At 42.5% G+C, this 10500-nt stretch overlaps 1 pseudogene; it reads left to right on the top strand.

Annotated features, from left to right (window-relative positions):
- The first annotated feature begins 9636 nt into the window (after window positions 1–9636).
- LOC118084410 (large ribosomal subunit protein uL23 pseudogene) lies at window positions 9637–10128 on the top strand (annotated as a pseudogene).
- Window positions 10129–10500: the final 372 nt, after the last annotated feature.

Below are 10500 nucleotides of genomic sequence, written 5' to 3' on the forward strand. Positions count from 1 at the left end.
GGTCTCGGCGGCCGCTCCCAGTCACCAGTCTAGCTGCCGCATTCTGGATTAGTTGTAGTTTCCGGGTCACCTTCAAAGGTAGCCCCACGTAGAGCGCATTACAGTAGTCCAAGCGAGAGATAACTAGAGCATGCACCACTCTGGCGAGACAGACCGCGGGCAAGTAGCATCTCAGCCTGCGTATCAGATGGAGCTGATAAACAGCTGCCCTGGACACAGAATTAACCTGCGCCTCCATGGACAGCTGTGAGTCCAAAATGACTCCCAGGCTGCGCACCTGGTCCTTCATTCAGGACCACACCTGCCCGCCTCCTGTCCCCCACAAACAGTACTATTTGGCCTATTTTATCCCATTAACCCAAACGTTTGTGTCCATGTGTTTACTATCATTCAAGTGCTTCAAATCAACTTTAAATGCACAGTATAAATTTGCTGGTATGCGAATGAATCCAACCTCTTTCAAATTTTCTGCTCCATGATACTGATTTTTTTTAAAAAAAAAATTGTAAAGATAACCCTAAACCTGTTGCATGTGTTCTACAAATGAGTTACAGCCTCCCCCCCCCAAAAAAAAACTCTATGCCAGTCAGGTCTCAAACCCAGCTCCTGAGAATGGTCATAACCTATATTTTGGCAAAGGTTAAAGCCAATGACCCTAATGGTTTGGAGAAGCTGAAATGTGCATACCTCGTGTTCAATACTACGATAGTACAGATAGTTTTAAAGTTTGTAGCTTGCAATATCTAGGGACAACAAATACATACTTGCCAAGTGCCCCAGAAAAAAAAGGGGACAACCATTTTTTTTTTCATTTTGGGTGTCTCAACCTTGTGTGCTGTTGCCCTGAAAAAAGTGCTGGGGGGGGGGCGAGGTGGTGGGATGGGTCACACAGTTCACCTGGGAGCATGTCCTGGTTTTAAATGATCTGTGTAAATGAGATGAAGGTTCTGGACTCAACCCACTCCATTGTTCTACAAACATTGCATGTTATGATATTTCACATAATAATTTCTTCACTTTCAAAACACCCCCCCTCTTCCACCCCTCCCCCGTCTCTCACACACGAGTGACAACAGACAAGGACAGATTTAATCGCTTTCACTTCTGCATGTTAGGTATAACCATCAAGTTACTCTCCCGGGAAGCAATTACAACTTCCTGATATGGAAGAGGATTCCATTTCTCTGAAAAAATTGTATATTCTAAAAACCCACATATTTTGCGTAATATAATGTACCTAAGAGAAGGCAAGAACAAAGATAATCCTGGATTATTTAGAATGCCACATAAAAATGATCACTGCAGTCAGAAGTTGCAGCTTGATCACATATCAAGTGGGGTTGTTTTCATGGCGGTAATGGAGTAAACACAGAGATGGAATCATGGCTATCTTGTTTTTGTGTCAAGCAATAGAAAGGAACACTTAAGAGATATTTGACTCATCAAGGTTATACCTAATATTGGCATAGTGTTCTTGTACCTGCAAATACATGTGATGTTATTTATCTGGGTTGCCACTTTAGTCAGTATCTCTTAGGCTGGCAACTCCTAAGAGGAAAAAAAAATACTCTTGAGTTTTATAAAACCAAACATTAAGAAGTTTTTCCACAGTGCCTACATAGAATTCTTCACTGTGACTCAAAGCAAGATGGGGTAGGTGGGGAGTGGAGAGAGAATTGCAGAATCTGATAGCAGAATTAGACATTATATGAAACAAGGAGCTGTCGCTATTCCATATATCATTGTCCTTTGTAACATCTACCATTCTTTACTCCTACTAGCCTGTGATGTGAGGCAGGAAGCAAGGAGATAACCAACACAACGATGTCTTGGGATGGCAAAGAAATTTGATTCAGTTTGCATATAAAGGCCAATCTACCTAATTCACACTTTCTGAGTCAATACGCAAACTGAAACAGCCATCCTTCAAAGTCTGCATTTCTCCAGATGTCATAATGCAGTTCTCCAGTCAAGAAATGTGTATGAAAATGCACATACTTGAATAAAGTGTGCATAGAAGTGAAGATAAAATGAACTATATTACGGGAAATTGCTTTGCAAAACTGTGTGTATTAGGCAAAATTGCATACAAAATTTGCATGTTCGGAGAAATGTGCACAAAGAGACTGATGAATTTTCATGAAGTTCCTTTAAAAAAACAAAAAAAAACAAGATGCAATTTGATGTGGAAATGTGGAGAACTGAATTAAAGATTGGGAAAAAGGAGAGAGAGAGAGAAAAAAACAACCCATAAATTATCAGCTTTGCTCCTAGTTGTATGAAACATTGTGAGGAAGAGACAAAGAATGGCTCTTTCTCACATTAAGACAACCCCCCACCCCCACCCAACAACTTCAGAAATAAGTAGAACAGCAAAGTTAAGTCCATCAGGTCACTTAACTCCACCTCACCACTATATCTCTTCAAACAGTATTGTACTCATGGGTGAGCTGATATTATTCACAGTAGTTCTTGTTCTCAATGTCACATCCATTATAATTCCAAGTGGCTGAAATCTTGCTCCTCTAATGGAATGGTTATCACATGAGTGAGCAGATGCTGACACGGGTAGCAGTTGACATTTCCTAGAACGATTGTCATCCAAGCAAAACAGCAGCAGAATTGGAAAAAGTGGAGGTAACTAAAAGTCGGCAGAGGTGGCTCTGCCAGGGAATGCTTTCAGTTTAGCAGACATGCTTTACACTGGGGTAGAGCGGGGGGAAATGGCTTGTGTGTCAAGGTCACAGTACAACCCCCCAAGAAATTCACACATCACACCAAATTTAAGTTTAAGGTTTTTGGCATTTTTTGGCCACAACTTTATTTAAAATACAACCAATAGTGAGTGGTTGCTTAGGCATTGGTTAAACCATCTGCCCCCACCCTGCGACAGATCTGCACTGACTTCCGCTAGCCATCTAGGGAAGTCAGTAGGTAAACACCCCGAGGGAGAGGATGTAGCTGTGAGTCAGGCACTCTCCCCTCCCCGGAATGCTCCCTGAGGTTCTTGCTCTTGTAAGGCCCTAGCCCCTTGCGGGGGTACAGACGAGAGCCCGTCGAGCCCCAGGATTCCTTTAATGGAATACCTCTATAAGCAGCAGCAACTTTTGAGGGGTAGGCCCAGCCTTAAAAGATGTTTTACTTACAAACTCTTCAAAGATCAGGTTCATGTACTTTTCTATACATCAGTCATAGAGGTTGCACAGGCAGTAGAACTTAGGTCAAAGTGGTGAAAGTTCTTAAATGATTGGCACAGGAACTCAAGAGTGGCCTCTGCGGATAGAAGTAAAATGGAGGAGGAGAAATAGATGTACAAGGAGAGCAGAGACAAAGTCTAAAGAAATAAGGAGGAGTCCCATTGCTTCCTACCAAGCACTGTCATTAGCCTTATCCATACATGAGAACCTTCGGGAGGCCACATAGCAGTAATAAATGGAGCTAGAGACAACAGTGACTTCTAAGCCTTTAGTAAGGACAGCTAATATATATATATTTTAGGTTGTCATTTATCCAGTTGATCACTGTACCCTGCAGCTGAAGGCTTCCTGCAGATATCATCTTATCAGGAGATTTGTATCACCCATTGAGCCTTATGGGTGGTGGCACCTACCCTTTTGAATGCCCTCCCCTTGAATACTAGACAGGCACCACCGTTGTGGTATTTTCACCACTTGCTGAAGACCTTCCTCTTTCAACAAGCCTTTTTGGTTGAGATAATTCCCAGTCTGCATATATATTGCTCTTGTTTTTAAGATGTTTCATCTCCTTTTTTTCTGCCACCCTGAGAGGAAGGGCAGAATATAATTTTAATAAATACATAAATAAATAAATAAATAAATAAATAAATAAATAAATAAATAAATAATGTTATTCACCCCTGCTTTCCCCCCTTTCCATACTGCCTTGCATCCTGAGTAATTTGCCTTGACTACTTGAGCATTGCCTTTTCAAAACATTCAGCCCTCATAGCTTGTGACATACCTCCATCTATTGTCTCCTGGCCTGAAATTCCTTATAAAACAGTCTCCAGAAACCATGTTACAGATTCAGTTTTTAATCACCTCCCAATTCACTGGTGGCCTCCATTTCCTTACACAAATAGCAATCAAAGAAAGAATGAAAAAGTGAAGATGTTTAATTTCCTTGTGTGTTACTTATAGGGAATGATGTATAAGATGGTCAATAGCGCAAAACTACTCTGGGAAGGCTTGAGTGTTTGTTTTTAGTTCATAATATTTCCTAACTCAATAATATTTCTCTTTCTGTCTTCTCCAAACACATTGTAATGTTTCATCCACTATATACATCTGGAGAGCTTAACATGCCTTCCCAAAGGAATGCTGCTAGAAAGTCTCTCTCAGATATATATATATATATATATATATATATATATATATATATATATATATCTGGGAATGAAAAATTACAGCTGTGGTCAGAAATCAAATCTTCTTTCCCCCCAGTTCAGTGCTATGGTACTGAGGTAAAACAGAAGGCTCAGCCAATTGGGAAACTCTCTCTAGGAAAGAGGGCTTTGAATAATCTGCAACTGCAGGCCTGGCAAATAAGAAGCTTTAAAACCGCCAAGATGTAACTGTAAAGGTCTCGGGCATTGAGTCTTCAAAAGACTCTGACTGATTTGTAGAGCTGTTCGTCGCTTCTTTTTGAATTATATGTTTCTCAATTTCAAGTTGCATGTTGGGAAATACAAGGTGTATTTATAGTAAACTGCTGGCTCCCGTTCAGGAACAATTCATTTGCTTCTCTTTTATGGCAGAGAGTAGATGCCATAAGTGGAGCTTGTCATGGTCCCATTTGCATGCTTTGTAGCGAACAAAGAAAAATCACAGGTCAGCACAGTTTTCTTAAGCCTTTTCTGAGATTAATTGGGCCATCCTTTGCTAATTAAAAAGTCTGCATTGGTCCATGCAGCATTTAAGGAAGTTAGGAACAAATGTTTTAGAACTTGTCACTTATTTATTGCCACACATTCCATGCACAACATTGCATGGAACTGGGATGGTGAAACTGTAACCACCACCTCAAGGTGGTGCACATAGTCCTTCTCCCTATTTTATCCTTACAGAAACAATGTGAGGTAGAGTAAAGGTAAAGGTAAAGGGACCCCTGACCATTAGGTCCAGTCGTGACCGACTCTGGGGTTGTGGCGCTCATCTTGCATTATTGCTGAGGGAGCCGGCGTACAGCTTCCAGGTCAAGACAAAGACGCTTCTGGCGAACCAGAGCAGCACACGGAAACGTCATTTACCTTCCTGCCGGAGTGGTACCTATGTATCTACTTGCACTTTGACGTGCTTTCGAACTGCTACCGGTAGCTTGGCAGGAGCTGGGACCGAGCAACGGGAGCTCACCCCGTCGCAGGGATTCGAACCGCCGACCTTCTGATCGGCAAGCCCTAGGCTCTGTGGTTTAACCCACAGTGCCACCCGCATCCCTCGTGAGGTAGATTAGGCAGAGCCTAATTGATTGACTGTCCCAAGGTCATCCTGTGAGCCTCATGGCTAACCTTGGTCTCTTGGGTCCTAGCCCAAATCTCTAGCCATTACTTCACACTGGCTCTCTTATCCCGATGAAGCCATTCTTTGAGAACACATTCTCTCTTTCTGAATTAATCCTTTCCACTTGTTTCAGTGTTGACAAATCTCTTTTATAATTCATAGGCAAAGGGGAACTGACAAAAATGAGATATTTTTAGGACAGCTTTCTTCAGCTTCACTCAGAGGACAATTTAATGCTACATCAAATAAGAGTGGAATAGAACTCCAAAGAACCATTTCCCTTGTCCATTGGCCTACAGTAAACTAGATTTTGCTTTTAATAGTCTGTCAGACATCACATATTACTTCGCTGTGGACAAGACTGTTTTGCTGAAGTCGCTGCATAGCTCAGTGGCACAGCACACACACTGCATTGAGAAGGCCCTGAGCTTACTCTGAATACTCTGAAGAGTTATGGCCAGTCAGGATAGACAAAGCTGCATTAGATGGACTCACTCAGCAGAAGGCAGCTTCACATATATGTTCTCTTAGATATGTTATTTTGGGGGTACTCACACAAGGAATCCTCAGTCACTCCTCCTAATCGGGAAGAATTATTTTATGCTACTACATATATTCTTGGGTGTTCTGTTTGAAAAAGCAGCAGACAGTGAAAATCTACCATATTCACCCGCTGGCACTTTCATCTCTCTCAGCAGGCAGTGAGGTACCTAACTTTCCCACCCATTACTGCTCTTATGTAATTGATCTGTAAAAATCACAACCTGGAAAAGAGACAATGCATGTCTTTTTGTTAATCGTTTTGTTAATCACTGCCCTTGCCGGCTAGTTAGCCCCGGCTCCTTCTTCACCACAGAGAGCCAGCATGGTATAGTGGTTAGTTTTAGTCTAGGACCTAAGAGATCAGTGTTCAAATCCCCGCTCCACTATGAAGATCACTGGGTGATCTTGGGTCAGTCACTGTTCCTCAGCCTAATCTACCTCACATAGTAGGATAAAAAGGGGAGGGAAGAACCATGTACACCACCTTGAGGAAAGGTGGGATATAAATCTACCGGTAATGCCATGCATATGACACTAAAGCAATCTGAGGCTCACTGTGTTATCCAAATGTGACATCCCATGAATATTATTCATAGAAGACAGAAAGGAGGAAGAATATGTATATTCTATCTAGTGAAGGTTTTACATTTGCCTTACAGATGCAGGGGAAGGGGAGGGAGACTGTGTTTAGTCGTGTGTGGAAATGCCTTTGCAAAAAGACACATCAGATCACAGCTGCACTACAGGCTCTATTTTATTTGATAGGAAAAAATGACACTCACTAAGATCCATTTGCACGGCATGGAGCCTGTGAAAGTGTATTTGAGAAAAAGTTCTCATGGCACAATAACTGTCCTCTTAGACATATACTGTACAAGGTGAGTCCTTTAAAAAAGGCCCTGTGGATACAGAGTACACTTTTCATGGGGCCTCTTTTAAAAGACTCACCCTGGACACACACACACACACACACACACGGCCGGCCCTATGGCAAGGCTGGGGGGCGCCGGGCTTAAGACGGCCCTGCACACACAGTGTGTGTGAAGAGTGGGCTCTCAAAGACATGCAGAGCTTCTTTCCTACTTTCCCATCTGCAGGTAAAGTCACTGTCCCCGAGGTGAATTTTATCATGAGTAGAAAGAGGAGGTTGACAACTCCACTGTCACCTTAAGGGAAATGTCAGAAAGCTTTAAAGAATTATGCAACAGGTCCCGTCCCTCCTGCTCATGCATGGGAGAAATATCCTTGCATTGTATCTGTGTCATATTAAAGGCTGATTAATCTCTCCTAATCAGAAGCCTAGCCCATGACTCACACAAATAGGGGCTTGTGAACTTGCTGGGATAGTTTATGGGACGCCTCTTTCCTAGTGATGTATAGTCAACAAAGTAACTCTTGTTTAATATAAGGTCTCTGGGAAGCTTGCAATGTTGACAATGTTCTCTAGTGGCTGGAAACATTTTGCCATTTCTTCCTGTATTCTGTCTGAAGCTTGTTCTTATTACTGCTGATGCCATTAAAAATAAAAGCATGGTAAGCAGAGACAAGAATATATCATGCCATAAAATGGAGAAAAGACCCTCCAAGTATCCAGGGACATCCCTGATTTAGAGAAGCACTCCCAGTTTCTGATTTGATCCTGGAATGTCCTGCTTTTCCTTAGGATGCCCCTATTTTTATTGTAGAAATGTTGGAGGGTATGGAGTTATCTGACCCGTGAGCCATCTGAAGGCAGCCCTGTATAGGGAAGTGGGTTTTTAATTTGTTTTAAAAATGATTTATTATGTTTTTATGTATGTTGGAAGCTGTCCACAGTAGCTGAGGCAACCCAATAAGATGTGTGGAGTATAACAAGTAAAATTATCATTATGGAATGGAACGTCCCTATTTTCATCAGAGAAATGTTGTAGGGTATGGTAGAACATAATTTCCTACAGTTGAGGAATGAGTACGGTATGTAATTATATGTTCACCTCCACATGAAGTAATTATATTAAAGTAAAGCTCTACACCAACCTTTTTGAGCTAGTGGACTCCATTAGCATTTTGAGAAAATGCCATGGGTGCCAGTCACAATGGCTGCCACAGGGGGAAGGCACAACACAAATGGCAGAGAATACACAATGGTAGATGTCAGGGGACCCTCCTACAGGGAACCCCCCCCCATCCTGCTGACCAGCACTTCGCCCAGTGAGAGCAGCAGCAGTGAGTCAGGTGGGGGAATGAGGAAGTTAGTGGGGTGGAGGAGGCAAGGCTCAGTGATGAGGGAGAGCCCTTGCGCCGCCTTGACCAAAAGGTGGAGCGGAACAGGCAGCCCCTTCCTGTGCCCGAATTAAGGCGCACCACCAAACGTAAGATCGGGAGGAGGCGTTTTGGGGTGCCCCAAACCTTATGCTGGTCACACAACAAGAAACGTCCACTCCCGGATTCTGCTAGTGACTAGGAGGTCATGTTTTCTGCTATCTCTGCACTGTAAATATTACGCACAATAAAACCATTAAAGACAAGCATGGACTCGGGCGTCCTTACTCGAGAGTAGCCGCTACAACACCATTACAGCGGGCCTACATTTGGGGGGCCCTAAAGCTCGAACCATTATGGGGGCCCCTTTGCAACCAGAAATGATGTCTTGGGTAGCCACTGCTGTCATCTACAATGGGGTTGTTCTGCAGCAGATCACCATGCCTTTACATCTATGCTAATGACTCTCAAACTTTAGGATTGTTGAAATATATAAAACAGCAACAACAAAAATAATCCATTTGAGTCATGTGACTCCAATTGGGTCTATTAGACCCAAAAAATTTAAGCAATGCGTAAAGTCACTTCTGGGGCCGCTCTAAGATTAGGGGCCCTGAAGCTTAAGCTTCATTAGTTTCATAGTAGATCTGCCCCTGAAAACACAGTCAGTGCTGCTCCCCCCACCCAACAACCTCATGCTTGCTGTGGGAAGTCACCTATATCTTGTTGGTCCTGATTGTAGAGCACACATAATATAGATTTCACAGGGAGCATTCCACAGAACCTGAAAAAAAATGTAGGGACACCATAATCTCTCTCACATGCATAGGACACTCACGGCACACATACAGACCACACACACACACATGCATATCTCTAGCCCATATCCAATCTTACATTTCACATATACACAGTGATACATCTCTCCCTCATTTCTCTCTTGGACCACCCCCAGATAACATACCTCAACCTTTTTCATTCACACCACACAAACATAACATACACTCCCCTCTCTCACACACACCTATCTCTTTTTTAAATGCTCCAATTTTAAAAATAAAAAAAATCCAAAAAATACACAAGGGCCACCAACCTCCCTCCCTTCTCTTACTCTGACGAGGTTAATTAGTTTTATCATATTTGCTACCCAGGGGCTCTTGACTGAAGGGTGGACTACAAATACCTCAAACAAATAAATATGCAACATGTTCCAAGAGAAAATGGTTTGAAGGATTAAGTGGACCAAGAGACCGATATCTTAAAACCTATGACATACCACCTTTCTTGTTTGAAAATCTCTTCACTTTGGCTCTTTTTTGCCTTCCTTTCCAAGATGGTGCTGAAAGTGAAGAAGGAGGCTGTCTCTGCCGAGACAAAGGTGAAATCCAAAGCCCTGAAAGCTAAAAAGGAAGTCCTGAAAGGCGTCCACAGTCAGGAGAAGAAGAAAATCTGGAAGTCCCCTACCTTCCAAAGGCTGAAAACCCTGCGGTTATGAAGGCAGCTCAAGTATCCCAGGAAGAACACACCAAGGAGGAAAAAGTTGGACCACTATGTCATCATCAAGTTCCCCCTGACCACTGAATCATCCATGAAGAAGACTGAAGACAACAACACCCTCGTGTTCATCGTGGACATGAAAGCAAACAAGCACCATATCAAGCAGGCTGTCAAAAAGCTCTACGACATTGACATGGCAAAGGTCAACAAACTCATCAGGCCTGATGGTGAGAAGAAAGCCTATGTCCGCCTTACTCCAGACTATGTCACGCTAGATGTTGCCAACAAGATTGGTATCATCTACAAAATGTGGCCTCTAGACTCCTGAGTCCTCAGGAGCATTAAAGGCCACACACCATGTAATTCCACCAGTATCTGTAAAAGGATTTTGCAATAAATTGCATCTTGGGCTCCATTAAAAGGAAAAAAAATCTCTTCAGTTTGCTTACAGCTCAGTTAATTGTCAAGGGCAATGTCCATTCGGTCAGCAGTCTTACAATCAGTGAACAGACAAGAAGCAAAGTGAAAGATTACTCAGTGTCAACTTGGCACTCCACATGTCAAACATCAAACCATTTTTAGAATCCTTTTATGGATAGATGACATTTCAATGGAAATAAATGGGTACAGTATCCCATTGTCCTTGTCAAAACACCACCCAGTCCTCTGGGGCAAAAAAAATAGTCAATTATCAGATAAT

Source organism: Zootoca vivipara, chromosome Z1, assembly GCF_965207765.1.
Source record: "Zootoca vivipara chromosome Z1, rZooViv2.hap1.1, whole genome shotgun sequence".
Lineage (NCBI taxonomy): Eukaryota > Metazoa > Chordata > Lepidosauria > Squamata > Lacertidae > Zootoca > Zootoca vivipara.